This window comes from Lissotriton helveticus, chromosome 4_1 (genome assembly GCF_964261635.1).
Source record: "Lissotriton helveticus chromosome 4_1, aLisHel1.1, whole genome shotgun sequence".
NCBI classification, from domain to species: domain Eukaryota; kingdom Metazoa; phylum Chordata; class Amphibia; order Caudata; family Salamandridae; genus Lissotriton; species Lissotriton helveticus.
The window spans coordinates 969522911-969548490 of NC_136063.1; the positions used below are offsets into that span (position 1 = coordinate 969522911).

The 25580-nt window shown below is 32.8% G+C and overlaps 22 non-coding genes across 22 annotated transcripts; all 22 read left to right on the forward strand.

Annotated features, from left to right (window-relative positions):
* The first annotated feature begins 470 nt into the window (after positions 1 to 470).
* Positions 471 to 544, forward strand: TRNAI-AAU (transfer RNA isoleucine (anticodon AAU)). The gene has a single exon. It is a non-coding gene; the product is annotated as a tRNA-Ile (tRNA).
* A 787-nt stretch (positions 545 to 1331) lies between these two features.
* TRNAI-AAU (transfer RNA isoleucine (anticodon AAU)) lies at positions 1332 to 1405 on the forward strand. Its single transcript has one exon. It is a non-coding gene; the product is annotated as a tRNA-Ile (tRNA).
* A 580-nt stretch (positions 1406 to 1985) lies between these two features.
* Positions 1986 to 2059, forward strand: TRNAI-AAU (transfer RNA isoleucine (anticodon AAU)). Its single transcript has one exon. It is a non-coding gene; the product is annotated as a tRNA-Ile (tRNA).
* A 1444-nt stretch (positions 2060 to 3503) lies between these two features.
* TRNAI-AAU (transfer RNA isoleucine (anticodon AAU)) lies at positions 3504 to 3577 on the forward strand. Its single transcript has one exon. It is a non-coding gene; the product is annotated as a tRNA-Ile (tRNA).
* A 790-nt stretch (positions 3578 to 4367) lies between these two features.
* Positions 4368 to 4441, forward strand: TRNAI-AAU (transfer RNA isoleucine (anticodon AAU)). The gene has a single exon. It is a non-coding gene; the product is annotated as a tRNA-Ile (tRNA).
* Positions 4442 to 5021: 580 nt separating this feature from the next.
* TRNAI-AAU (transfer RNA isoleucine (anticodon AAU)) lies at positions 5022 to 5095 on the forward strand. The gene has a single exon. It is a non-coding gene; the product is annotated as a tRNA-Ile (tRNA).
* A 1444-nt stretch (positions 5096 to 6539) lies between these two features.
* TRNAI-AAU (transfer RNA isoleucine (anticodon AAU)) lies at positions 6540 to 6613 on the forward strand. Its single transcript has one exon. It is a non-coding gene; the product is annotated as a tRNA-Ile (tRNA).
* A 1442-nt stretch (positions 6614 to 8055) lies between these two features.
* On the forward strand, positions 8056 to 8129 carry TRNAI-AAU (transfer RNA isoleucine (anticodon AAU)). The gene has a single exon. It is a non-coding gene; the product is annotated as a tRNA-Ile (tRNA).
* Positions 8130 to 9572: 1443 nt separating this feature from the next.
* TRNAI-AAU (transfer RNA isoleucine (anticodon AAU)) lies at positions 9573 to 9646 on the forward strand. Its single transcript has one exon. It is a non-coding gene; the product is annotated as a tRNA-Ile (tRNA).
* A 789-nt stretch (positions 9647 to 10435) lies between these two features.
* TRNAI-AAU (transfer RNA isoleucine (anticodon AAU)) lies at positions 10436 to 10509 on the forward strand. The gene has a single exon. It is a non-coding gene; the product is annotated as a tRNA-Ile (tRNA).
* Positions 10510 to 11952: 1443 nt separating this feature from the next.
* On the forward strand, positions 11953 to 12026 carry TRNAI-AAU (transfer RNA isoleucine (anticodon AAU)). Its single transcript has one exon. It is a non-coding gene; the product is annotated as a tRNA-Ile (tRNA).
* Positions 12027 to 12606: 580 nt separating this feature from the next.
* Positions 12607 to 12680, forward strand: TRNAI-AAU (transfer RNA isoleucine (anticodon AAU)). The gene has a single exon. It is a non-coding gene; the product is annotated as a tRNA-Ile (tRNA).
* Positions 12681 to 14781: 2101 nt separating this feature from the next.
* On the forward strand, positions 14782 to 14855 carry TRNAI-AAU (transfer RNA isoleucine (anticodon AAU)). The gene has a single exon. It is a non-coding gene; the product is annotated as a tRNA-Ile (tRNA).
* Positions 14856 to 15645: 790 nt separating this feature from the next.
* TRNAI-AAU (transfer RNA isoleucine (anticodon AAU)) lies at positions 15646 to 15719 on the forward strand. The gene has a single exon. It is a non-coding gene; the product is annotated as a tRNA-Ile (tRNA).
* Positions 15720 to 17163: 1444 nt separating this feature from the next.
* Positions 17164 to 17237, forward strand: TRNAI-AAU (transfer RNA isoleucine (anticodon AAU)). The gene has a single exon. It is a non-coding gene; the product is annotated as a tRNA-Ile (tRNA).
* Positions 17238 to 18679: 1442 nt separating this feature from the next.
* TRNAI-AAU (transfer RNA isoleucine (anticodon AAU)) lies at positions 18680 to 18753 on the forward strand. The gene has a single exon. It is a non-coding gene; the product is annotated as a tRNA-Ile (tRNA).
* Positions 18754 to 20196: 1443 nt separating this feature from the next.
* Positions 20197 to 20270, forward strand: TRNAI-AAU (transfer RNA isoleucine (anticodon AAU)). Its single transcript has one exon. It is a non-coding gene; the product is annotated as a tRNA-Ile (tRNA).
* Positions 20271 to 21059: 789 nt separating this feature from the next.
* On the forward strand, positions 21060 to 21133 carry TRNAI-AAU (transfer RNA isoleucine (anticodon AAU)). Its single transcript has one exon. It is a non-coding gene; the product is annotated as a tRNA-Ile (tRNA).
* A 578-nt stretch (positions 21134 to 21711) lies between these two features.
* TRNAI-AAU (transfer RNA isoleucine (anticodon AAU)) lies at positions 21712 to 21785 on the forward strand. The gene has a single exon. It is a non-coding gene; the product is annotated as a tRNA-Ile (tRNA).
* A 788-nt stretch (positions 21786 to 22573) lies between these two features.
* On the forward strand, positions 22574 to 22647 carry TRNAI-AAU (transfer RNA isoleucine (anticodon AAU)). The gene has a single exon. It is a non-coding gene; the product is annotated as a tRNA-Ile (tRNA).
* Positions 22648 to 23227: 580 nt separating this feature from the next.
* Positions 23228 to 23301, forward strand: TRNAI-AAU (transfer RNA isoleucine (anticodon AAU)). The gene has a single exon. It is a non-coding gene; the product is annotated as a tRNA-Ile (tRNA).
* Positions 23302 to 24089: 788 nt separating this feature from the next.
* TRNAI-AAU (transfer RNA isoleucine (anticodon AAU)) lies at positions 24090 to 24163 on the forward strand. The gene has a single exon. It is a non-coding gene; the product is annotated as a tRNA-Ile (tRNA).
* Positions 24164 to 25580: the final 1417 nt, after the last annotated feature.

The window sequence follows — 25580 nt, forward strand, 5'->3', positions numbered from 1 at the left end:
CATCTGCTTCATCTTCAATAGTATTCTATATATTTAGTGACTCTATTAGTTTAGTCTGTTAGAGCATGAAGTTAAAAACGACAAGGACATACTTTCAATCAGTCTCCAAGCCATTACTTGATGCTCCTTTAATGTTGAAAATAGATGTATTTTCTTCTGTATCATGTTTACCTCCATATTTCCTTTGCGCAGAAGCTGATAGAATGATTAGATGAATCAATTGAATATAGGTGATGAATATTTATTTATTGCTAAACCACGTGGAAAAAACGTTAGTGGTTCAAAATTCTAACACTAAGTATGGAAATCTCTTTTGTATTGCAATTTTTTTGAAGTCATATTAGTTTGTTCATGTTAATAATATGAAAGTTAATTCATATTAAACAGCTGAAATTAAGCTTTCCAAATCTCCCGGTTGAAATATCATAAGCACTGCTTCCTGTGCTGGTCCTCCAGAAGATGTGCAAATTGGCCTGTTAGCTCAGTTGGTTAGAGCTTGGTGCTAATAACGCCAAGGTCACAGGTTCGATCCCTGTACATGCCAAGTTTAATTCTTTGAAAAAAGATTAATTTTTCTTGTGTCTCATTTTGGACTGTTTATCTCCTTGGATCAAACGCTGCTTGAAGGATTGGATGAATACATTTGATATAATTATAGAATTAATTACTATTCTTAAAGCACCTGGAATATCTATTAATGGTTCTAAGTTCTAACGCCAAGTAACTATATCTCCTATTTATTGCAATTTATTGGGATCCTTTTTGTTTAGTCTTGTTGATAATATATAAAGATACTATGAATGTAAACAGCTGAATATAAGCTTTCCAACTATCCCGGATTAACAATCAGTAGGACTTCATCATCTGCTTCATCTTCAGTAGTATGCTATATATTTAGTGACTCTATTAGCTTAGTCTGTTAGAGCATGAAGTTAAAAACGCCAAGGACATACTTTCAATCAGTCTCCAAGCCAATACTTGATGCTCCTTTAATGTTGAAAATAGATGTATTTTCTACTGTATCATGTTTATCTCTATATTTCCTTTGAGGAGAAGCTGATAAAATGATTAGATGAATCAATTCAATATAGGTGATGAATATTTATTTATTGCTTAACCACATGGAAAAAACGTTAATGGTTCTAAGTTCTAACACTAAGTATGAAAATCTCTTTTGTATTGTAATTTTTAAGTCATATTAGTTTCTTCATGTTGATAATATATAACAATAACTTCATGGTAAACTGCTGAAATTAAGCTTTCCAAATCTCCTGGGTTAACTATCATTTGCCCTTCTTCATTTGCTGGACCTCCAGGTAGCTGTGCAAAATGGCCTGTTAGCTCAGATGGTTAGAGCGTGGTGCTAATAACGCCAAGGTCACAGGTTCGATCCCTGTACAGGCCAAGTTTAATTGTTTGAACAAAGATGAATTTTTCTTGTGTCTCATTTTGGAATGTTTATCTCCTTGAATCACACGCTGCTTGAAGGATTGGATGGAATCAGTAGCATTTCATCATCTGCTAATTCTTCAAAAGTATTCTATGTATTTAGTGAGCCTATTAGTTTAGTCTGTTAGAGCATGAAGTTAAAAACGCAAAGGACATAATTTCAATCAGTCTCCAAGCCAATACTTGAAGCTCCTTTAATGTTGAAAATAGATGTATTTTCTTCTGTATCATGTTTACCTCCATATTTCCTTTGCGCAGAAGCTGATAGAATGATTCGATGAATCAATTGAATATAGGTGATGAATATTTATTTATTGCTAAACCACGTGGAAAAAACGTTACTGGTTCAAAATTCTAACACTAAGTATGGAAATCTCTTTTGAATTGCAATTTTTTTGAAGTCATATTAGTTTCTTCATGTTGATAATATGAAAGTTAATTCATATTAAACAGCTGAAATTAAGCTTTCCAAATCTCCCGGTTGAACTATCATTAGCACTGCTTCCTGTGCTGGTCCTCCAGAAGATGTGCAAATTGGCCTGTTAGCTCAGTTGGTTAGAGCGTGGTGCTAATAACGCCAAGGTCACAGGTTCGATCCCTGTACAGGCCTAGTTTAATTCTTTGAAAAAAGATTAATTTATCTTGTGTCTCATTTTGGACTGTTTATCTCCTTGGATCAAACGCTGCTTGAAGGACTGGATGAATACATTTGATATAATTATAGAATTAATTACTATTCTTGAAGCGCCTGGAATATCTATTAATGGTTCTAAGTTCTAACGCCAAGTAACTAAATCTCTTATTTATTGCAATTTATTGAGATCATTTTTGTTTAGTCTTGTTGATAATATATAAAGATACTATGAATGTAAACAGCTGAATATAAGCTTTCCAACTATCCCGGATTAACAATCAGTAGGACTTCATCATCTGCTTCATCTTCAGTAGTATGCTATATATTTAGTGACTCTATTAGTTTAGTCTGTTAGAGCATGAAGTTAAAAACGACAAGGACATACTTTCAATCAGTCTCCAAGCCAATACTTGATGCTCCTTTAATGTTGAAAATAGATGTATTTTCTACTGTATCATGTTTATCTCTATATTTCCTTTGAGGAGAAGCTGATAAAATGATTAGATGAATCAATTCAATATAGGTGATGAATATTTATTTATTGCTTAACCACATGGAAAAAACGTTAATGGTTCTAAGTTCTAACACTAAGTATGAAAATCTCTTTTGTATTGTAATTTTTTTTAAGTCATATTAGTTTCTTCATGTTGATAATATATTACAATAACTTCATGGTAAACTGCTGAAAGTAAGCTTTCCAAATATCCTGGGTTAACTATCATTTGCCCTTCTTCATTTGCTGGACCTCCAGGTAGTTGTGCAAAATGACCTGTTAGCTCAGATGGTTAGAGCATGGTGCTAATAATGCCAAGGTCACAGGTTCGATCCCTGTACAGGCCAAGTTCAATTGTTTGAAAAAAGATTATTTTTTCTCGTGTCTCATTTTGGACTGTTAATCTTCTTGAATCACACGCTGCTTGAAGGATTGGATGGAATCAGTAGCATTTCATCATCTGCTAATTCTTCAAAAGTATTCTATATATTTAGTGAGCCTATTAGTTTAGTCTGTTAGAGCATGAAGTTAAAAACGCAAAGGACATAATTTCAATCAGTCTCCAAGCCAATATTTGAAGCTCCTTTAATGTTGAAAATAGATGTATTTTCTTCTGTATCATGTTATCCTCCATATTTCCTTTGCGCAGAAGCTGATAGAATGATTAGATGAATCAATTGAATATAGGTGATGAATATTTATTTATTGCTAAACCACGTGGAAAAAACGTTAGTGGTTCAAAATTCTAACACTAAGTATGGAAATCTCTTTTGTATTGCAATTTTTTTGAAGTTATATTAGTTTCTTCATGTTGATAATATGGAAGTTAATTCATATTAAACAGCTGAAATTAAGCTTTCCAAATCTCCCGGTTGAACTATCATTAGCACTGCTTCCTGTGCTGGTCCTCCAGAAGATGTGCAAATTGGCCTGTTAGCTCAGTTGGTTAGAGCGTGGTGCTAATAACTCCAAGGTCACAGGTTCGATCCCTGTACAGGCCAAGTTTAATTCTTTGAAAAAAGATGAATTTTTCTTGTGTCTCATTTTGGACTGTTTATCTCCGTGGATCAAACGCTGCTTGAAGGATTGGATGAATACATTTGATATAATTATAGAATTAATTACTATTCTTAAAGCGCTTGGAATATCTATTAATGGTTCTAAGTTCTAACGCCCAGTAACTAAATCTCTTATTTATTGCAATTTATTGAGATCATTTTTGTTTAGTCTTGTTGATAATATATAAAGATACTATGAATGTAAACAGCTGAATATAAGCTTTCCAACTATCCCGGATTAACAATCAGTAGGACTTCATCATCTGCTTCATCTTCAGTAGTATGCTATATATTTAGTGACTCTATTAGTTTAGTCTGTTAGAGCATGAAGTTAAAAACGACAAGGACATACTTTCAATCAGTCTCCAAGCCAATACTTGATGCTCCTTTAATGTTGAAAATAGATGTATTTTCTACTGCATCATGTTTATCTCTATATTTCCTTTGAGGAGAAGCTGATAAAATGATTAGATGAATCAATTCAATATAGGTGATGAATATTTATTTATTGCTTAACCACATGGAAAAAACGTTAATGGTTCTAAGTTCTAACACTAAGTATGAAAATCTCTTTTGTATTGTAATTTTTTTTAAGTCATATTAGTTTCTTCATGTTGATAATATATAACAATAACTTCATGGTAAACTGCTGAAATTAAGCTTTCCAAATCTCCTGGGTTAACTATCATTTGCCCTTCTTCATTTGCTGGACCTCCAGGTAGTTGTGCAAAATGGCCTGTTAGCTCAGATGGTTAGAGCGTGGTGCTAATAACGCCAAGGTCACAGGTTCGATCCCTGTACAGGCCAAGTTTAATTGTTTGAAAAAAGATTAATTTTTCTAGTGTCTCATTTTGGACTGATTATCTCCTTGAATCACACGCTGCTTGAAGGATTGGATGGAATCAGTAGCATTTCATCATCTGCTAATTCTTCAAAAGTATTCTATATATTTAGTGAGCCTATTAGTTTAGTCTGTTAGAGCATGAAGTTAAAAACGCAAAGGACATAATTTCAATCAGTCTCCAAGCCAATACTTGATTCTCCTTTAATGTTGAAAATAGATGTATTTTCTTCTGTATCATGTTTACCTCTATATTTCCTTTGCGCAGAAGCTGATAGAATGATTAGATGAATCAATTGAATATAGGTGATGAATATTTATTTATTGCTAAACCACGTGGAAAAAACGTTACTGGTTCAAAATTCTAACACTAAGTATGGAAATCTCTTTTGTATTGCAATTTTTTTGAAGTCATATTAGTTTCTTCATGTTGATAATATGAAAGTTAATTCATATTAAACAGCTGAAATTAAGCTTTCCAAATCTCCCGGTTGAACTATCATTAGCACTGCTTCCTGTGCTGGTCCTCCAGAAGATGTGCAAATTGGCCTGTTAGCTCAGTTGGTTAGAGCGTGGTGCTAATAACGCAAAGGTCACAGGTTCGATCCCTGTACAGGCCAAGTTTAATTCTTTGAAAAAAGATGAATTTTTCTTGTGTCTCATTTTGGACTGTTTATCTCCTTGGATCAAACGCTGCTTGAAGGATTGGATGAATACATTTGATATAATTATAGAATTAATTACTATTCTTAAAGCGCCTGGAATATCTATTAATGGTTCTAAGTTCTAACGCCCAGTAACTAAATCTCTTATTTATTGCAATTTATTGAGATCATTTTTGTTTAGTCTTGTTGATAATATATAAAGATACTATGAATGTAAACAGCTGAATATAAGCTTTCCAACTATCCCGGATTAACAATCAGTAGGACTTCATCATCTGCTTCATCTTCAGTAGTATGCTATATATTTAGTGACTCTATTAGTTTAGTCTGTTAGAGCATGAAGTTAAAAACGCCAAGGACATACTTTCAATCAGTCTCCAAGCCAACACTTGATGCTCCTTTAATGTTGAAAATAGATGTATTTTCTACTGTATCATGTTTATCTCTATATTTCCTTTGAGGAGAAGCTGATAAAATTATTAGATGAATCAATTCAATATAGGTGATGAATATTTATTTATTGCTTAACCACATGGAAAAAATGTTAATGGTTCTAAGTTCTAACACTAAGTATGAAAATCTCTTTTGTATTGTAATTTTTTTTAAGTCATATTAGTTTCTTCATGTTGATAATATATAACAATAACTTCATGGTAAACTGCTGAAATTAAGCTTTCCAAATCTCCTGGGTTAACTATCATTTGCCCTTCTTCATTTGCTGGACCTCCAGGTAGTTGTGCAAAATGGCCTGTTAGCTCAGATGGTTGGAGCGTGGTGCTAATAACGCCAAGGTCACAGGTTCGATCCCTGTACAGGCTAAGTTTAATTGTTTGAAAAAAGATTAATTTTTCTAGTGTCTCATTTTGGACTGTTTATCTCCTTGAATCACACGCTGCTTGAAGGATTGGATGGAATCAGTAGCATTTCATCATCTGCTAATTCTTCAAAAGTATTCTATATATTTAGTGAGCCTATTAGTTTAGTCTGTTAGAGCATGAAGTTAAAAACGCAAAGGACATAATTTCAATCAGTCTCCAAGCCAATACTTGATTCTCCTTTAATGTTGAAAATATATGTATTTTCTTCTGTATCATGTTTACCTCTATATTTCCTTTGCGCAGAAGCTGATAGAATGATTAGATGAATCAATTAAATATAGGTGATGAATATTTATTTATTGCTAAACCACGTGGAAAAAACGTTAGTGGTTCAAAATTCTTACACTAAGTATGGAAATCCCTTTTGTATTGCAATTTTTTTGAAGTCATATTAGTTTCTTCATGTTGATAATATGAAAGTTAATTCATATTAAACAGCTGAAATTAAGCTTTCCAAATCTCCCGGTTGCACTATCATTAGCACTGCTTCCTGTGCTGGTCCTCCAGAAGATGTACAAATTGGCCTGTTAGCTCAGTTGGTTAGAGCGTGGTGCTAATAACGCCAAGGTCACAGGTTCGATCCCTGTACAGGCCAAGTTTAATTCTTTGAAAAAAGATTAATTTTTCTAGTGTCTCATTTTGGACTGTTTATCTCCTTGGATCAAACGCTGCTTGAAGGATTGGATGAATACATTTGATATAATTATAGAATTAATTACTATTCTTAAAGCGCCTGGAATATCTATTAATGGTTCTAAGTTCTAACGCCAAGTAACTAAATCTCTTATTTATTGCAATTTAGTGAGATCATTTTTGTTTAGTCTTGTTGATAATATATAAAGATACTATGAATGTAAACAGCTGAATATAAGCTTTCCAACTATCCCGGATTAACAATCAGTAGGACTTCATCATCTGCTTCATCTTCAGTAGTATGCTATATATTTAGTGACTCTATTAGTTTAGTCTGTTAGAGCATGAAGTTGAAAATGCCAAGGACATACTTTCAATCAGTCTCCAAGCCAATACTTGATGCTCCTTTAATGTTGAAAACAGATGTATTTTCTACTGTATCATGTTTATCTCTATATTTCCTTTGAGGAGAAGCTGATAAAATGATTAATGATTCAATTCAATATAGGTGATGAATATTTATTTATTGCTTAACCACATGGAAAAAACATTAATGTTCTAAGTTCTAACACAAAGTATGAAAATCTCTTTTGTATTGTAATTTTTTTTAAGTCATATTAGTTTCTTCATGTTGATAATATATAACAATAACTTCATGGTAAACTTCTGAAATTAAGCTTTCCAAATCTCCTGGGTTAACTATCATTTGCCCTTCTTCATTTGCCTGACCTCCAGGTAGATGTGCAAAATGGCCTGTTAGCTCAGATGGTTAGAGCGTGGTGCTAATAACGCCAAGGTCACAGGTTCGATTCCTCTACAGGCCAAGTTTAATTGTTTGAAAAAAGATTAATTTTTCTAGTGTCTCATTTTGGACTGTTTATCTCCTTGAATCACACGCTGCTTGAAGGATTGGATGGAATCAGTAGCATTTCATCATCTGCTAATTCTTCAAAAGTATTCTATATATTTAGTGAGCCTATTAGTTTAGTCTGTTAGAGCATGAAGTTAAAACCGCAAAGGACATAATTTCAATCAGTCTCCAAGCCAATACTTGATTCTCCTTTAATGTTGAAAATATATGTATTTTCTTCTGTATCATGTTTACCTCTATATTGCCTATGCGCAGAAGCTGATAGAATGATTCGATGAATCAATTAAATATAGGTGATGAATATTTATTTATTGCTAAACCACGTGGAAAAAAAGTTAGTGGTTCAAAATTCTTACACTAAGTATGGAAATCCCTTTTGTATTGCAATTTTTTTGAAGTCATATTAGTTTCTTCATGTTGATAATATGAAAGTTAATTCATATTAAACAGCTGAAATTAAGCTTTCCAAATCTACCGGTTAAACTATCATTAGCACTGCTTCCTGTGCTGGTCCTCCAGAAGATGTGCAAATTGGCCTGTTAGCTCAGTTGGTTAGAGCGTGGTGCTAATAACGCCAAGGTCACAGGTTCGATCCCTGTACAGGCCAAGTTTAATTCTTTGAAAAAGATTAATTTTTCTTGTGTCTCATTTTGGACTGTTTATCTCCTTGGATCAAACGCTGCTTGAAGGACTGGATGAATACATTTGATATAATTATAGAATTAATTACTATTCTTAAAGCGCCTGGAATATCTATTAATGGTTCTAAGTTCTAACGCCAAGTAACTAAATCTCTTATTTATAGCAATTTATTGAGATCATTTTTGTTTAGTCTTGTTGATAATATATAAAGATACTATGAATGTAAATAGCTGAATATAAGCTTTCCAACTATCCCGGATTAACAATCAGTAGGACTTCATCATCTGCTTCATCTTCAATAGTATGCTATATATTTAGTGACTCTATTAGTTTAGTCTGTTAGAGCATGAAGTTAAAAACGACAAGGACATACTTTCAATCAGTCTCCAAGCCAATACTTGATGCTCCTTTAATGTTGAAAATAGATGTATTTTCTACTGTATCATGTTTATCTCTATATTTCCTTTGAGGAGAAGCTGATAAAATGATTAGATGAATCAATTCAATATAGGTGATGAATATTTATTTATTGCTTAACCACATGGAAAAAACGTTAATGGTTCTAAGTTCTAACACTAAGTATGAAAATCTCTTTTGTATTGTAATTTTTTTTAAGTCATATTAGTTTCTTCATGTTGATAATATATAACAATAACTTCATGGTAAACTGCTGAAATTAAGCTTTCCAAATCTCCTGGGTTAACTATCATTTGCCCTTCTTCATTTGCTGGACCTCCAGGTAGTTGTGCAAAATGACCTGTTAGCTCAGATGGTTAGAGCGTTGTGCTCATAACGCCAAGGTCACTAGTTCGATCCCTGTACAGGCCAAGTTCAATTGTTTGAACAAATATGAATTTTTCTTGTGTCTCATTTTGGACTGTTAATCTTCTTGAATCACACGCTGCTTGAAGGATTGGATGGAATCAGTAGCATTTCATCATCTGCTAATTCTTCAAAAGTATTCTATATATTTAGTGAGCCTATTAGTTTAGTCTGTTAGAGCATTAAGTTAAAAACGCAAAGGACATAATTTCAATCAGTCTCCAAGCCAATATTTGAAGCTCCTTTAATATTGAAAATAGATGTATTTTCTTCTGTATCATGTTTACATCCATATTTCCTTTGCGCAGAAGCTGATAGAATGATTAGATGAATCAATTGAATACAGGTGATGAATATTTATTTATTGCTAAACCACGTGGAAAAAACGTTACTGGTTCAAAATTCTAACACTAAGTATGGAAATCTCTTTTGTATTGCAATTTTTTTGAAGTCATATTAGTTTCTTCATGTTGATAATATGAAAGTTAATTCATATTAAACAGCTGAAATTAAGCTTTCCAAATCTCCCGGTTAAACTATCATTAGCACTGCTTCCTGTGCTGGTACTCCAGAAGATGTGCAAATTGGCCTGTTAGCTCAGTTGGTTAGAGCGTGGTGTTAATAACGCCAAGGTCACAGGTTCGATCCCTGTACAGGCCAAGTTTAATTCTTTGAAAAAGATTAATTTTTCTTGTGTCTCATTTTGGACTGTTTATCTCCTTGGATCAAACGCTGCTTGAAGGACTGGATGAATACATTTGATATAATTATAGAATTAATTACTATTCTTAAAGCGCCTGGAATATCTATTAATGGTTCTAAGTTCTAACGCCAAGTAACTAAATCTCTTATTTATAGCAATTTATTGAGATCATTTTTGTTTAGTCTTGTTGATAATATATAAAGATACTATGAATGTAAATAGCTGTATATAAGCTTTCCAACTATCCCGGATTAACAATCAGTAGGACTTCATCATCTGCTTCATCTTCAATAGTATGCTATATATTTAGTGACTCTATTAGTTTAGTCTGTTAGAGCATGAAGTTAAAAACGACAAGGACATACTTTCAATCAGTCTCCAAGCCAATACTTGATGCTCCTTTAATGTTGAAAATAGATGTATTTTCTACTGTATCATGTTTATCTCGATATTTCCTTTGAGGAGAAGCTGATAAAATGATTAGATGAATCAATTCAATATAGGTGATGAATATTTATTTATTGCTTAACCACATGGAAAAAACGTTAATGGTTCTAAGTTCTAACACTAAGTATGAAAATCTCTTTTGTATTGTAATTTTTTTTAAGTCATATTAGTTTCTTCATGTTGATAATATATAACAATAACTTCATGGTAAACTGCTGAAATTAAGCTTTCCAAATCTCCTGGGTTAACTATCATTTGCCCTTCTTCATTTGCTGGACCTCCAGGTAGTTGTGCAAAATGGCCTGTTAGCTCAGATGGTTAGAGCGTGGTGCTAATAACGCCAAGGTCACAGGTTCGATCCCTGTACAGGCCAAGTTTAATTGTTATAAAAAAGATAAATTTTTCTAGTGTCTCATTTTGGACTGTTTATCTCCTTGAATCACACGCTGCTTGAAGGATTGGATGGAATCAGTAGCATTTCATCATCTGCTAATTCTTCAAAAGTATTCTATATATTTAGTGAGCCTATTAGTTAGTCTGTTAGAGCATGAAGTTAAAAACGCAAAGGACATAATTTCAATCAGTCTCCAAGCCAATACTTGATTCTCCTTTAATGTTGAAAATAGATGTATTTTCTTCTGTATCATGTTTACCTCTATATTTCCTTTGTGCAGAAGCTGATAGAATGATTAGATGAATCAATTGAATATAGGTGATGAATATTTATTTATTGCTAAACCATGTGGAAAAAACGTTACTGGTTCAAACTTCTAACACTAAGTATGGAAATCTCTTTTGTATTGCAATTTTTTTGAAGTCATATTAGTTTCTTCATGTTGATAATATGAAAGTTAATTCATATTAAACAGCTGAAATTAAGCTTTCCAAATCTCCCGGTTGAACTATCATTAGCACTGCTTCCTGTGCTGGTCCTCCAGAAGATGTGCAAATTGGCCTTTTAGCTCAGTTGGTTAGAGCGTGGTGCTAATAACGCCAAGGTCACAGGTTTGATCCCTGTACAGGCCAAGTTTAATTCTTTGAAAAAAGATGAATTTTTCTTGTGTCTCATTTTGGACTGTTTATCTCCTTGGATCAAACGCTGCTTGAAGGATTGGATGAATACATTTGATATAATTATAGAATTAATGACTATTCTTAAAGCGCCTGGAATATCTATTAATGGTTCTAAGTTCTAACGCCCAGTAACTAAATCTCTTATTTATTGCAATTTATTGAGATCATTTTTGTTTAGTCTTGTTGATAATATATAAAGATACTATGAATGTAAACAGCTGAATATAAGCTTTCCAACTATCCCGGATTAACAATCAGTAGGACTTCATCATCTGCTTCATCTTCAGTAGTATGCTATATATTTAGTGACTCTATTAGTTTAGTCTGTTAGAGCATGAAGTTAAAAACGACAAGGACATACTTTCAATCAGTCTCCAAGCCAATACTTGATGCTCCTTTAATGTTGAAAATAGATGTATTTTCTACTGCATCATGTTTATCTCTATATTTCCTTTGAGGAGAAGCTGATAAAATGATTAGATGAATCAATTCAATATAGGTGATGAATATTTATTTATTGCTTAACCACATGGAAAAAACGTTAATGGTTCTAAGTTCTAACACTAAGTATGAAAATCTCTTTTGTATTGTAATTTTTTTTAAGTCATATTAGTTTCTTCATGTTGATAATATATAACAATAACTTCATGGTAAACTGCTGAAATTAAGCTTTCCAAATCTCCTGGGTTAACTATCATTTGCCCTTCTTCATTTGCTGGACCTCCAGGTAGTTGTGCAAAATGGCCTGTTAGCTCAGATGGTTAGAGCGTGGTGCTAATAACGCCAAGGTCACAGGTTCGATCCCTGTACAGGCCAAGTTTAATTGTTTGAAAAAAGATTAATTTTTCTAGTGTCTCATTTTGGACTGATTATCTCCTTGAATCACACGCTGCTTGAAGGATTGGATGGAATCAGTAGCATTTCATCATCTGCTAATTCTTCAAAAGTATTCTATATATTTAGTGAGCCTATTAGTTTAGTCTGTTAGAGCATGAAGTTAAAAACGCAAAGGACATAATTTCAATCAGTCTCCAAGCCAATACTTGATTCTCCTTTAATGTTGAAAATAGATGTATTTTCTTCTGTATCATGTTTACCTCTATATTTCCTTTGCGCAGAAGCTGATAGAATGATTAGATGAATCAATTGAATATAGGTGATGAATATTTATTTATTGCTAAACCACGTGGAAAAAACGTTACTGGTTCAAAATTCTAACACTAAGTATGGAAATCTCTTTTGTATTGCAATTTTTTTGAAGTCATATTAGTTTCTTCATGTTGATAATATGAAAGTTAATTCATATTAAACAGCTGAAATTAAGCTTTCCAAATCTCCCGGTTGAACTATCATTAGCACTGCTTCCTGTGCTGGTCCTCCAGAAGATGTGCAAATTGGCCTGTTAGCTCAGTTGGTTAGAGCGTGGTGCTAATAACGCAAAGGTCACAGGTTCGATCCCTGTACAGGCCAAGTTTAATTCTTTGAAAAAAGATGAATTTTTCTTGTGTCTCATTTTGGACTGTTTATCTCCTTGGATCAAACGCTGCTTGAAGGATTGGATGAATACATTTGATATAATTATAGAATTAATTACTATTCTTAAAGTGCCTGGAATATCTATTAATGGTATTAAGTTCTAACGCCAAGTAACTAAATCTCCTATTTATTGCAATTTATTGAGATCATTTTTGTTTAGTCTTGTTGATAATATATAAAGATACTATGAATGTAAACAGCTGAATATAAGCTTTCCAACTATCCCGGATTAACAATCAGTAGGACTTCATCATCTGCTTCATCTTCAGTAGTATGCTATATATTTAGTGACTCTATTAGTTTAGTCTGTTAGAGCATGAAGTTAAAAACGCAAAGGACATAATTTCAATCAGTCTCCAAGCCAATACTTGATGCTCCTTTAATGTTGAAAATAGATGTATTTCTACTGTATCATGTTTATCTCTATATTTCCTTTGAGGAGAAGCTGATAAAATGATTAGATGAATCAATTCAATATAGGTGATGAATATTTATGTATTGCTTAACCACATGGAAAAAACGTTAATGGTTCTAAGTTCTAACACTAAGTATGAAAATCTCTTTTGTATTGTAATTTTTTTAAAAACATATTAGTTTCTTCATGTTGATAATATATAACAATAACTTCATGGTAAACTGCTGAAATTAAGCTTTCCAAATTTCCTGGGTTAACTATCATTTGCCCTTCTTCATTTGCTGGACCTCCAGGTAGTTGTGCAAAATGGCCTGTTAGCTCAGATGGTTAGAGCGTGGTGCTAATAACGCCAAGGTCACAGGTTCGATCCCTTTACAGGCCAAGTTTAATTGTTTGAACAAAGATGAATTTTTCTTGTGTCTCATTTTGGACTGTTTATCTCCTTGAATCACACGCTGCTTGAAGGATTGGATGGAATCAGTAGCATTTCATCATCTGCTAATTCTTCAAAAGTATTCTATATATTTAGTGAGCCTATTAGTTTAGTCTGTTAGAGCATGAAGTTAAAAACGCAAAGGACATAATTTCAATCAGTCTCCAAGCCAATACTTGAAGCTCCTTTAATGTTGAAAATAGATGTATTTTCTACTGTATCATGTTTATCTCTATATTTCCTTTGAGGAGAAGCTGATAAAATGATTAGATGAATTAATTCAATATAGGTGATGAATATTTATTTATTGCTTAACCACATGGAAAAAACGTTAATGGTTCTAAGTTCTAACACTAAGTATGTAAATCTCTTTTGTATTGTAATTTTTTTTTAAGTCATATTAGTTTCTTCATGTTGATAATATATAACAATAACTTCATGGTAAACTGCTGAAATTAAGCTTTCCAAATCTCCTGGGTTAACTATCATTTGCCCTTCTTCATTTGCTGGACCTCCAGGTAGTTGTGCAAAATGACCTGTTAGCTCAGATGGTTAGAGTGTGGTGCTAATAATGCCAAGGTCACAGTATCGATCCCTGTACAGGCCAAGTTCAATTGTTTGAACAAAGATGAATTTTTCTTGTGTCTCATTTTGGACTGTTAATCTTCTTGAATCACACGCTGCTTGAAGGATTGGATGGAATCAGTAGCATTTCATCATCTGCTAATTCTTCAAAAGTATTCTATATATTTAGTGAGCCTATTAGTTTAGTCTGTTAGAGCATGAAGTTAAAAATGCAAAGGACATAATTTCAATCAGTCTCCAAGCCAATATTTGAAGCTCCTTTAATGTTGAAAATAGATGTATTTTCTTCTGTATCATGTTTACCTCCATATTTCCTTTGCGCAGAAGCTGATAGAATGATTAGATGAATCAATTGAATATAGGTGATGAATATTTATTTATTGCTAAACCACGTGGAAAAAATGTTACTGGTTCAAAATTCTAACACTAAGTATGGAAATCTCTTTTGTATTGCAATTTTTTTGAAGTCATATTAGTTTCTTCATGTTGATAATATGAAAGTTAATTCATATTAAACAGCTGAAATTAAGCTTTCCAAATCTCCCGGTTGAACTATCATTAGCACTGCTTCCTGTGCTGGTCCTCCAGAAGATGTGCAAATTGGCCTGTTAGCTCAGTTGGTTAGAGCGTGGTGCTAATAACGCCAAGGTCACAGGTTCGATCCCTGTACAGGCCAAGTTTAATTCTTTGAAAAAGACTAATTTTTCTTGTGTCTCATTTTGGACTGTTTATCTCCTTGGATCAAACGCTGCTTGAAGGACTGGATGAATACATTTGATATAATTATAGAATTAATTACTATTCTTAAAGTGCCTGGAATATCTATTAATCGTTCTAAGTTCTAAAGCCAAGTAACTAAATCTCTTATTTATAGCATTTTATTGAGATCATTTTTGTTTAGTCTTGTTGATAATATATAAATATACTATGAATGTAAACAGCTGAATATAAGCTTTCCAACTATCCCGGATTAACAATCAGTAGGACTTCATCATCTGCTTCATCTTCAATAGTATTCTATATATTTAGTGACTCTATTAGTTTAGTCTGTTAGAGCATGAAGTTAAAAACGACAAGGACATACTTTCAATCAGTCTCCAAGCCATTACTTGATGCTCCTTTAATGTTGAAAATAGATGTATTTTCTTCTGTATCATGTTTACCTCCATATTTCCTTTGCGCAGAAGCTGATAGAATGATTAGATGAATCAATTGAATATAGGTGATGAATATTTATTTATTTATTGCTAAACCACGTGGAAAAAACGTTAGTGGTTCAAAATTCTAACACTAAGTATGGAAATCTCTTTTGTATTGCAATTTTTTTGAAGTCATATTAGTTTGTTCATGTTAATAATATGAAAGTTAATTCATATTAAACAGCTGAAATTAAGCTTTCCAAATCTCCCGGTTGAAATATCATAAGCACTGCTTCCTGTGCTGGTCCTCCAGAAGATGTGCAAATTGGCCTGTTAGCTCAGTTGGTTAGAGCTTGGTGCTAATAACGCCAAGGTCACAGGTTCGATCCCTGTACATGCCAAGTTTAATTCTTTGAAAAAAGATTAATTTTTCTTGTGTCTCATTTTGGACTGTTTATCTCCTTGGATCAAACGCTGCTTGAAGGATTGGATGAATACATTTGATATAATTATAGAATTAATTACTATTCTTAAAGCACCTGGAATATCTATTAATGGTTCTAAGTTCTAACGCCAAGTAACTATATCTCCTATTTATTGCAATTTATTGAGATCCTTTTTGTTTAGTCTTGTTGATAATATATAAAGATACTATGAATGTAAACAGCTGAATATAAGCTTTCCAACTATCCCGGATTAACAATCAGTAGGACTTCATCATCTGCTTCATCTTCAATAGTATGCTATATATTTAGTGACTCTATTAGTTTAGTCTGTTAGAGTATGAAGTTAAAAACGACAAGGACATACTTTCAATCAGTCTCCAAGCCAATACTTGATGCTCCTTTAATGTTGAAAATAGATGTATTTTCTACTGTATCATGTTTATCTCTATATTTCCTTTGAGGAGAAGCTGATAAAATGATTAGATGAATCAATTCAATATAGGTGATGAATATTTATTTATTGCTTAACCACATGGAAAAAACGTTAATGGTTCTAAGTTCTAACACTAAGTATGAAAATCTCTTTTGTATTGTAATTTTTTTTAAGTCATATTAGTTTCTTCATGTTGATAATATATAACAATAACTTCATGGTAAACTGCTGAAATTAAGCTTTTCAAATCTCCTGGGTTAACTATCATTTGCCCTTCTTCATTTGCTGGACCTCCAGGTAGTTGTGCAAAATGACCTGTTAGCTCAGATGGTTAGAGCGTGGTGCTAATAACGCCAAGGTCACTAGTTCGATCCCTGTACGGGCCAAGTTCAATTGTTTGAACAAATATGAATTTTTCTTGTGTCTCATTTTGGACTGTTAATCTTCTTGAATCACACGCTGCTTGAAGGATTGGATGGAATCAGTAGCATTTCATCATCTGCTAATTCTTCAAAAGTATTCTATATATTTAGTGAGCCTATTAGTTTAGTCTGTTAGAGCATTAAGTTAAAAACGCGAAGGACATAATTTCAATCAGTCTCCAAGCCAATATTTGAAGCTCCTTTAATGTTGAAAATAGATGTATTTTCTTCTGTATCATGTTTACCTCCATATTTCCTTTGCGCAGAAGCTGATAGAATGATTAGATGAATCAATTGAATACAGGTGATGAATATTTATTTATTGCTAAACCACGTGGAAAAAACGTTACTGGTTCAAAATTCTAACACTAAGTATGGAAATCTCTTTTGTATTGCAATTTTTTTGAAGTCATATTAGTTTCTTCATGTTGATAATATGAAAGTTAATTCATATTAAACAGCTGAAATTAAGCTTTCCAAATCTCCCGGTTGAACTATCATTAGCACTGCTTCCTGTGCTGGTCCTCCAGCAGATGTGCAAATTGGCCTGTTAGCTCAGTTGGTTAGAGTGTGGTGCTAATAACGCCAAGGTCACAGGTTCGATCCCTGTACAGGCCAAGTTTAATTCTATGAAAAAAGATGACTTTTTCTTTTGTCTCATTTTGGACTGTTTATCTCCTTGGATCAAACGCTGCTTGAAGGATTGGATGAATACATTTGATATAATTATAGAATTAATTACTATTCTTAAAGCGCCTGGAATATCTATTAATGGTTCTAAGTTCTAACGCCCAGTAACTAAATCTCTTATTTATTGCAATTTATTGAGATCATTTTTGTTTAGTCTTGTTGATAATATATAAAGATACTATGAATGTAAACAGCTGAATATAAGCTTTCCAACTATCCCGGATTAACAATCAGTAGGACTTCATCATCTGCTTCATCTTCAGTAGTATGCTATATATTTAGTGACTCTATTAGTTTAGTCTGTTAGAGCATGAAGTTAAAAACGCCAAGGACATACTTTCAATCAGTCTCCAAGCCAATACTTGATGCTCCTTTAATGTTGAAAATAGATGTATTTTCTACTGTATCATGTTTATCTCTATATTTCCTTTGAGGAGAAGCTGATAAAATGATTAGATGAATCAATTCAATATAGGTGATGAATATTTATTTATTGCTTAACCACATGGAAAAAACGTTAATGGTTCTAAGTTCTAACACTAAGTATGTAAATCTCTTGTATTGTAATTTTTTTTAAGTCATATTAGTTTCTTCATGTTGATAATATATAACAATAACTTCATGGTAAACTGCTGAAATTAAGCTTTCCAAATCTCCTGGGTTAACTATCATTTGCCCTTCTTCATTTGCCTGACCTCCAGGTAGATGTGCAAAATGGCCTGTTAGCTCAGATGGTTAGAGCGTGGTGCTAATAACGCCAAGGTCACAGGTTCGATTCCTCTACAGGCCAAGTTTAATTGTTTGAAAAAAGATTAATTTTTCTAGTGTCTCATTTTGGACTGTTTATCTCCTTGAATCACACGCTGCTTGAAGGATTGGATGGAATCAGTAGCATTTCATCATCTGCTAATTCTTCAAAAGTATTCTATATATTTAGTGAGCCTATTAGTTTAGTCTGTTAGAGCATGAAGTTAAAAACGCAAAGGACATAATTTCAATCAGTCTCCAAGCCAATACTTGATTCTCCTTTAATGTTGAAAATATATGTATTTTCTTCTGTATCATGTTTACCTCTATATTGCCTATGCGCAGAAGCTGATAGAATGATTCGATGAATCAATTAAATATAGGTGATGAATATTTATTTATTGCTAAACCACGTGGAAAAAAAGTTAGTGGTTCAAAATTCTTACACTAAGTATGGAAATCCCTTTTGTATTGCAATTTTTTTGAAGTCATATTAGTTTCTTCATGTTGATAATATGAAAGTTAATTCATATTAAACAGCTGAAATTAAGCTTTCCAAATCTACCGGTTAAACTATCATTAGCACTGCTTCCTGTGCTGGTCCTCCAGAAGATGTGCAAATTGGCCTGTTAGCTCAGTTGGTTAGAGCGTGGTGCTAATAACGCCAAGGTCACAGGTTCGATCCCTGTACAGGCCAAGTTTAATTCTTTGAAAAAGATTAATTTTTCTTGTGTCTCATTTTGGACTGTTTATCTCCTTGGATCAAACGCTGCTTGAAGGACTGGATGAATACATTTGATATAATTATAGAATTAATTACTATTCTTAAAGCGCCTGGAATATCTATTAATGGTTCTAAGTTCTAACGCCAAGTAACTAAATCTCTTATTTATAGCAATTTATTGAGATCATTTTTGTTTAGTCTTGTTGATAATATATAAAGATACTATGAATGTAAATAGCTGAATATAAGCTTTCCAACTATCCCGGATTAACAATCAGTAGGACTTCATCATCTGCTTCATCTTCAATAGTATGCTATATATTTAGTGACTCTATTAGTTTAGTCTGTTAGAGCATGAAGTTAAAAACGACAAGGACATACTTTCAATCAGTCTCCAAGCCAATACTTGATGCTCCTTTAATGTTGAAAATAGATGTATTTTCTACTGTATCATGTTTATCTCTATATTTCCTTTGAGGAGAAGCTGATAAAATGATTAGATGAATCAATTCAATATAGGTGATGAATATTTATTTATTGCTTAACCACATGGAAAAAACGTTAATGGTTCTAAGTTCTAACACTAAGTATGAAAATCTCTTTTGTATTGTAATTTTTTTTAAGTCATATTAGTTTCTTCATGTTGATAATATATAACAATAACTTCATGGTAAACTGCTGAAATTAAGCTTTCCAAATCTCCTGGGTTAACTATCATTTGCCCTTCTTCATTTGCTGGACCTCCAGGTAGTTGTGCAAAATGACCTGTTAGCTCAGATGGTTAGAGCGTGGTGCTCATAACGCCAAGGTCACTAGTTCGATCCCTGTACAGGCCAAGTTCAATTGTTTGAACAAATATGAATTTTTCTTGTGTCTCATTTTGGACTGTTAATCTTCTTGAATCACACGCTGCTTGAAGGATTGGATGGAATCAGTAGCATTTCATCATCTGCTAATTCTTCAAAAGTATTCTATATATTTAGTGAGCCTATTAGTTTAGTCTGTTAGAGCATTAAGTTAAAAACGCAAAGGACATAATTTCAATCAGTCTCCAAGCCAATATTTGAAGCTCCTTTAATATTGAAAATAGATGTATTTTCTTCTGTATCATGTTTACATCCATATTTCCTTTGCGCAGAAGCTGATAGAATGATTAGATGAATCAATTGAATACAGGTGATGAATATTTATTTATTGCTAAACCACGTGGAAAAAACGTTACTGGTTCAAAATTCTAACACTAAGTATGGAAATCTCTTTTGTATTGCAATTTTTTTGAAGTCATATTAGTTTCTTCATGTTGATAATATGAAAGTTAATTCATATTAAACAGCTGAAATTAAGCTTTCCAAATCTCCCGGTTAAACTATCATTAGCACTGCTTCCTGTGCTGGTCCTCCAGAAGATGTGCAAATTGGCCTGTTAGCTCAGTTGGTTAGAGCGTGGTGTTAATAACGCCAAGGTCACAGGTTCGATCCCTGTACAGGCCAAGTTTAATTCTTTGAAAAAGATTAATTTTTCTTGTGTCTCATTTTGGACTGTTTATCTCCTTGGATCAAACGCTGCTTGAAGGACTGGATGAATACATTTGATATAATTATAGAATTAATTACTATTCTTAAAGCGCCTGGAATATCTATTAATGGTTCTAAGTTCTAACGCCAAGTAACTAAATCTCTTATTTATAGCAATTTATTGAGATCATTTTTGTTTAGTCTTGTTGATAATATATAAAGATACTATGAATGTAAATAGCTGTATATAAGCTTTCCAACTATCCCGGATTAACAATCAGTAGGACTTCATCATCTGCTTCATCTTCAATAGTATGCTATATATTTAGTGACTCTATTAGTTTAGTCTGTTAGAGCATGAAGTTAAAAACGACAAGGACATACTTTCAATCAGTCTCCAAGCCAATACTTGATGCTCCTTTAATGTTGAAAATAGATGTATTTTCTACTGTATCATGTTTATCTCTATATTTCCTTTGAGGAGAAGCTGATAAAATGATTAGATGAATCAATTCAATATAGGTGATGAATATTTATTTATTGCTTAACCACATGGAAAAAACGTTAATGGTTCTAAGTTCTAACACTAAGTATGAAAATCTCTTTTGTATTGTAATTTTTTTTAAGTCATATTAGTTTCTTCATGTTGATAATATATAACAATAACTTCATGGTAAACTGCTGAAATTAAGCTTTCCAAATCTCCTGGGTTAACTATCATTTGCCCTTCTTCATTTGCTGGACCTCCAGGTAGTTGTGCAAAATGGCCTGTTAGCTCAGATGGTTAGAGCGTGGTGCTAATAACGCCAAGGTCACAGGTTCGATCCCTGTACAGGCCAAGTTTAATTGTTTTAAAAAAGATACATTTTTCTAGTGTCTCATTTTGGACTGTTTATCTCCTTGAATCACACGCTGCTTGAAGGATTGGATGGAATCAGTAGCATTTCATCATCTGCTAATTCTTCAAAAGTATTCTATATATTTAGTGAGCCTATTAGTTAGTCTGTTAGAGCATGAAGTTAAAAACGCAAAGGACATAATTTCAATCAGTCTCCAAGCCAATACTTGATTCTCCTTTAATGTTGAAAATAGATGTATTTTCTCTGTATCATGTTTACCTCTATATTTCCTTTGCGCAGAAGCTGATAGAATGATTAGATGAATCAATTGAATGTAGGTGATGAATATTTATTTATTGCTAAACCACGTGGAAAAAACGTTAGTGGTTCAAAATTCTAACACTAAGTATGGAAATCTCTTTTGTATTGCAATTTTTTTGAAGTCATATTAGTTTCTTCATGTTGATAATATGAAAGTTAATTCATATTAAACAGCTGAAATTAAGCTTTCCAAATCTCCCGGTTGAACTATCATTAGCACTGCTTCGTGTGCTGGTCCTCCAGAAGATGTGCAAATTGGCCTTTTAGCTCAGTTGGTTAGAGCGTGGTGCTAATAACGCCAAGGTCACAGGTTCGATCCCTGTACAGGCCAAGTTTAATTCTTTGAAAAAAGATTAATTTTTCTTGTGTCTCATTTTGGACTGTTTATCTCCTTGGATCAAACGCTGCTTGAAGGACTGGATGAATACATTTAATATAATTATAGAATTAATTACTATTCTTAAAGCGCTTGGAATATCTATTAATGGTTCTAAGTTCTAACGCCAAGTAACTAAATCTCTTATTTATAGCAATTTATTGAGATCATTTTTGTTTAGTCTTGTTGATAATATATAAAGATACTATGAATGTACACAGCTGAATATAAGCTTTCCAACTATCCCGGATTAACAATCAGTAGGACTTCATCATCTGCTTCATCTTCAATAGTATGCTATATATTTAGTGACTCTATTAGTTTAGTCTGTTAGAGCATGAAGTTAAAAACGACAAGGCCATACTTTCAATCAGTCTCCAAACCAATACTTGATGCTCCTTTAATATTGAAAATAGATGTATTTTCTACTGTATCATGTTTATCTCTATATTTCCTTTGAGGAGAAGCTGATAAAATGATTAGATGAATCAATTCAATATAGGTGATGAATATTTATTTATTGCTTAACCACATGGAAAATTTTTTAATGGTTCTAAGTTCTAACACTAAGTATGTAAATCTCTTTTGTATTGTAATTTTTTAAGTCATATTAGTTTCTTCATGTTGATAATATATAACAATAACTTCATGGTAAACTGCTGAAATTAAGCTTTCCAAATCTCCTGGGTTAACTATCATTTGCCCTTCTTCATATGCTGGACCTCTAGCTAGCTGTGCAAAATGGCCTGTTAGCTCAGATGGTTAGAGCGTGGTGCTAATAACGCCAAGGTCACAGGTTCGATCCCTGTACAGGCCAAGTTTAATTGTTTTAAAAAAGATACATTTTTCTAGTGTCTCATTTTGGACTGTTTATCTCCTTGAATCACACGCTGCTTGAAGGATTGGATGGAATCAGTAGCATTTCATCATCTGCAAATTCTTCAAAAGTATTCTATATATTTAGTGAGCCTATTAGTTTAGTCTGTTAGAGCATGAAGTTAAAAACGCAAAGGACATAATTTCAATCAGTCTCCAAGCCAATACTTGATGCTCCTTTAATGTTGAAAATAGATGTATTTTCTTCCGTATCATGTTTACCTCCATATTTCCTTTGCGCAGAAGCTGATAGAATGATTAGATGAATCAATTGAATATAGGTGATGAATATTTATTTATTGCTAAACCACGTGGAAAAAACGTTACTGGTTCAAAATTCTAACACTAAGTATGGAAATCTCTTTTGTATTGCAATTTTTTTGAAGTCATATTAGTTTCTTCATGTTGATAATATGAAAGGTAATTCATATTAAACAGCTGAAATTAAGCTTTCCAAATCTCCCGGTTGAACTATCATTAGCACTGCTTCCTGTGCTGGTCCTCCAGAAGATGTGCAAATTGGCCTGTTAGCTCAGTTGGTTAGAGCGTGGTGCTAATAACGCCAAGGTCACAGGTTCGATCCCTGTACAGGCCAAGTTTAATTCTTTGAAAAAAGATGAATTTTTCTTGTGTCTCATTTTGGACTGTTTATCTCCTTGGATCAAACGCTGCTTGAAGGATTGGATGAATACATTTAATATAATTATAGAATTAATTACTATTCTTAAAGCGCTTGGAATATCTATTAATGGTTCTAAGTTCTAACGCCAAGTAACTAAATCTCTTATTTATAGCAATTTATTGAGATCATTTTTGTTTAGTCTTGTTGATAATATATAAAGATACTATGAATGTACACAGCTGAATATAAGCTTTCCAACTATCCCGGATTAACAATCAGTAGGACTTCATCATCTGCTTCATCTTCAATAGTATGCTATATATTTAGTGACTCTATTAGTTTAGTCTGTTAGAGCATGAAGTTAAAAACGACAAGGACATACTTTCAATCAGTCTCCAAACCAATACTTGATGCTCCTTTAATGTTGAAAATAGATGTATTTTCTACTGTATCATGTTTATCTCTATATTTCCTTTGAGGAGAAGCTGATAAAATGATTAGATGAATCAATTCAATATAGGTGATGAATATTTATTTATTGCTTAACCACATGGAAAAAATTTTAATGGTTCTAAGTTCTAACACTAAGTATGTAAATCTCTTTTGTATTGTAATTTTTTAAGTCATATTAGTTTCTTCATGTTGATAATATATAACAATAACTTCATGGTAAACTGCTGAAATTAAGCTTTCCAAATCTCCTGGGTTAACTATCATTTGCCCTTCTTCATATGCTGGACCTCTAGCTAGCTGTGCAAAATGGCCTGTTAGCTCAGATGGTTAGAGCGTGGTGCTAATAACGCCAAGGTCACAGGTTCGATCCCTGTACAGGCCAAGTTCAATTGTTTGAACAAAGATGAATTTTTCTTGTGTCTCATTTTGGACTGTTAATCTTCTTGAATCACACGCTGCTTGAGGATTGGATGGAATCAGTAGCATTTCATCAGCTGCTAATTCTTCAAAAGTATTCTATATATTTAGTGAGCCTATTAGTTTAGTCTGTTAGAGCATGAAGTTAAAAACGCAAAGGACATAATTTCAATCAGTCTCCTAGCCAATATTTCAAGCTCCTTTAATGTTGAAAATAGATGTATTTTCTTCTGTATCATGTTTACATCCATATTTCCTTTGCGCAGAAGCTGATAGAATGATTAGATGAATCAATTGAATATAGGTGATGAATATTTATTTATTGCTAAACCACGTGGAAAAAACGTTACTGGTTCAAAATTCTAACACTAAGTATGGAAATCTCTTTTGTATTGCAATTTTTTTGAAGTCATATTAGTTTCTTCATGTTGATAATATGAAAGTTAATTCATATTAAACAGCTGAAATTAAGCTTTCCAAATCTCCCGGTTGAACTATCATTAGCACTGCTTCCTGTGCTGGTCCTCCAGAAGATGTGCAAATTGGCCTGATAGCTCACTTGGTTAGAGCGTGGTGCTAATAACGCCAAGGTCACAGGTTCGATCCCTGTACAGGCCAAGTTTAATTCTTTGAAAAAAGATGAATTTTTCTTGTGTCTCATTTTGGACTGTTTATCTCCTTGGATCAAACGCTGCTTGAAGGACTGGATGAATACATTTAATATAATTATAGAATTAATACTATTCTTAAAGCGCTTGGAATATCTATTAATGGTTCTAAGTTCTAACGCCAAGTAACTAAATCTCTTATTTATAGCAATTTATTGAGATCATTTTTGTTTAGACTTGTTGATAATATATAAAGATACTATGAATGTAAACAGCTGAATATAAGCTTTCCAACTATCCCGGATTAACAATCAGTAGGACTTCATCATCTGCTTCATCTTCAATAGTATGCTATATATTTAGTGACTCGATTAGTTTAGTCTGTTAGAGCATGAAGTTAAAAACGCCAAGGACATACTTTCAATCAGTCTCCAAGCCAATACTTGATGCTCCTTTAATGTTGAAAATAGATGTATTTTCTCCTGTATCATGTTTATCTCTATATTTCCTTTGAGGAGAAGCTGATAAAATGATTAGATGAATCAAATCAATATAGGTGATGAATATTTATTTATTGCTTAACCACATGGAAAAAACGTTAATGGTTCTAAGTACTAACACTAAGTATGTAAATCTCTTTTGTATTGTAATTTTTTTTAAGTCATATTAGTCTCTTCATGTTGATAATATATAACAATAACTTCATGGTAAACTGCTGAAATTAAGCTTACCAAATCTCCTGGGTTAACTATCATTTGCCCTTCTTCATATGCT